Source organism: Cebus imitator, unplaced genomic scaffold, assembly GCF_001604975.1.
Source record: "Cebus imitator isolate Cc_AM_T3 unplaced genomic scaffold, Cebus_imitator-1.0 Scaffold132, whole genome shotgun sequence".
Classification (NCBI taxonomy): domain Eukaryota; kingdom Metazoa; phylum Chordata; class Mammalia; order Primates; family Cebidae; genus Cebus; species Cebus imitator.
The window spans coordinates 3,486,283-3,488,316 of NW_016107447.1; the positions used below are offsets into that span (position 1 = coordinate 3,486,283).

At 53.8% G+C, this 2,034-nt stretch overlaps 1 protein-coding gene across 1 annotated transcript in view; it reads right to left on the reverse strand.

The window, feature by feature from the left end:
* Positions 1–2,034, reverse strand: part of SULF2 (sulfatase 2) — a 131,443-nt gene that overhangs the window by 16,611 nt on the left and 112,798 nt on the right. The window lies entirely within an intron of this gene.

The following is a 2,034-nucleotide window of genomic DNA, read 5'->3' on the forward strand; positions in this document are numbered from 1 at the left end:
TTTTTTTGAGACGGAGTCTTGCTGTGTCGCCAGGCTGGAGTACGGTGGTGCGATCTTGGCTCACTGCAACCTCCAACTCCCAGGTTCAAGCAATTCTTCTGCCCCAGTCTCCTGAGTAGCTGGGATTACAGGCACGCGCCACCACGCCCAGCTAATTTTTCTATTTTTAGTAGAGATGGGGTTTTGCCAGGATGGTCTCAATCTTCGATCTCATGATCTACCTGCCTTGGCTTCCCAAAGTGCCGGATTACAGGCGTAAGCCACCGCGCACGGCCAAGGAATCTTTTCAAAAGGCAAATCGGGTCATGTTACTCTCCTACTCAAAACCTTTCAATGGCTCCCACTGTCTTTAGGACAAGGCCCAAGCTCCTGATACAGGTCTTCAAACACTCTCCCAATCTGGCCGTTGCCTCCCACGGGTCTTCCTCTCCTGCCGCTCTCCTGCCCCTGCTCTGCCTCAGCCCCGCCCTCTCTCTCCAGTATCCCAAGGGCTGCTGCCTTCGGGCCTCGGTGCTCATGGTTCCTTCTCCCTAGAATGCCGTGTCTCCAGCCCTCATGCTGCCGGAGGCTTCTCTTCCTTCAGTCTCTGCTTCAGTGCAAGGAGGACCCTGCCCACCTTCCCACTGACTGTGGTCAGAAGCTTAATGTCGTCAGAATCACCGTCCAAACCTCTCCTCTTCTCTCCCCAGTTCCAGCCTCCTGGTTCCCCTCATGGGATTCTGCAACCACCTGCAAACTAGATTCTCTTCCCTTCTGTCCACCCTGCTCCAGCCCATTCACCAAATGACTCTTTAGGGCCTATTTGGTGCCAAAGTGACTTTGCCAGGCCACGGGTCGGATCTGCTCCCTGTGTCTCTGCAGCACGTAGCATGTGCCCAGCACTGTGTGTTGATGTTAACTCGCTCACTATACCTCACGCGACCCTACAAGGCAGGTGACGAGGCACACAGAGGTAGAGGGACGTGTCTCGGGTCACACGGCTGGGAGACGCGAGGGCTGTAAGGTATAGTGTGGAACCCGGCGCCACCATCTCGGCCCTCTGCTGTGTCTCCCAACTCACTGCTGTTGAAGGCCCCGCTGCCTTTCACCTGCTCGCCTGGCCCCATCACGCCCATCTCCCCTCCCATCTCCTCCCTGCCAGCTGGTGTTGCCCTTCCTCCACCCTCTTCTCCAAGCCCACCTTGGCCTTCCAGCCTTAGAAAAGCCTTGTTCAGGCTTTCCCAAACATGTCAGTTTCTGCTATCTCTGAATACTTCCCAGGTAATTTTCTTTTTTCTTATTTTTAGAGACAGGGTTATTCTGTCGCCCAAGCTGGAGTGCGGCGGTGCAGTCATAGCTCACTGCAGCCTCCAGCACATGGGCCCTAGCCATCTTCCCACCACTGCTCTGGAGTAGCCGGGACCACAGGCATGAGCCACTGAGAGGTGGCCCCGTGGCGCCTGCTCTCTGCTCCACAGTAAACTGCTAATTATGGCTGTTCCTGGCCATCATTTCCTTAACATTTCTCTTGCAATCAATTCACTTTTTAAAAAATGTACATGTATTTATTTTTAAAAAGCCATTTCTTGTTACTCCTATAAAAGAAAAACCAAAGTGAATGCAGCAAAATAAAGTTATTTAGCTTCTGCTGGGGCCCTTTGTGCAAGAGGGGGTGGCAAGGGCCAGAGAGGTGTGAAGGGCACACGCACACCCACGGGACACTTGGCCTCTGACACGGTCAGGTCCCAAGGCTGCTGAGAAAGGAATCGCTGGCTGGGTGCAGTGGCTCACACCTCTAACCCCAGCACTTTGGGAGGCTGAGGTGGGCAAATCACAAGGTCAGGAGTTCGAGATCAGCCTGACCAACCTGGAGAAATCCCATCTGTACTAAAAATACAAAAATTAGCCAGGCGTGGTGACACGCGCCTGTAATCCTAGCTACTTGGGAGGCTGAAGCAGGAGAATCGCTTGAAACTGGGAGGCAGAGGTTGCAGCGAGCCAAGATCACACCATTGCACTCCAGCCTGGGAGACAGAGTGAGACTCTGTCTCAAAA